The sequence below is a fragment of the Camelina sativa genome, chromosome 16, assembly GCF_000633955.1.
Source record: "Camelina sativa cultivar DH55 chromosome 16, Cs, whole genome shotgun sequence".
In the NCBI taxonomy this organism is placed as follows: Eukaryota; Viridiplantae; Streptophyta; class Magnoliopsida; order Brassicales; family Brassicaceae; genus Camelina; species Camelina sativa.
Window position 1 is genome coordinate 24,770,210 of NC_025700.1, and position 998 is coordinate 24,771,207.

Genomic DNA, 998 nt, shown 5'->3' on the forward strand with positions numbered 1-998 from the left:
GCATTCAGCTAGCAGGCGGTCAAGTTTGAATAAGCCAAGTTCTTACTTGCACACTCTTGCAGACCTCGGGGCACCCATAGGGTAAGCCGGACACCAGGGCCACACCTAAAAGGTACGACGAGCACATCTCAACTACCAACCAAAAACTTGGTATTCGAAACACGTAACATGGTAAGCCGAGAGACGTCTCGCCCCGTAAAATACATCTCGAAACCAAGAAAAAAGACGAGCAAGTCTCGCACTAGTTTGAGGGCGCTTGAACTAATAAGCCAAGCTCAGGCTTGCAAGTTCTTGCCAACTCCAAACACCAACAGGATAAGCCGGACACAAAAGCCACACCTAAAGGTATGGCGAGTCCGTCTCGCCTACCACTTTACTCCAGTAAAGCACAAATCCTTGCTGCATATCAAATATACGCTCACATGCATGTCGCCCTCATGCTCAACGCTCTCACGCTTGCCACTATCATGCTCGCAGCCCTCACAGTCGACTCTCTCGCGCTTGTCGCCCTCATGCTCGACGCCCTCACAGTCAAACGCTCTCACGCTAACTCTCTCGCACTTGCCATTCTCATGCTCGCTGCCCTCACAATCGACGCTCTCACGCTAACTCTCTCGCGCTTGCCATTCTCATGCTCGCCGTCCTCACAATCGACGCTGTCACGCTAACTCTCTCACGCTTGCCATTCTCATGCTCGCCGCCCTCACAATCGACGCTCTCACGCTAACTCTCTCGCGCTTGTCATTCTCATGCTCGCCCCCCTCATAATCGACGCTCTCACGCTCGACGCTATCACGTTTGATGCTCTCATGCTCGACACTCTCACGCTCGATGCTCTCACGCTCGACACTCTCACGCTCGACGCTCTCACACTCGAGTCTCTTGGCACCTACCTACAGCTTGGTGCCGACCTCCAGTTTGGTGCCTACCTCAAAGTTGATGCCAACCTCTACCTAGGTGCCTACCTTAATTTCGGTGCCGACCTCCAGCTTGGCGCC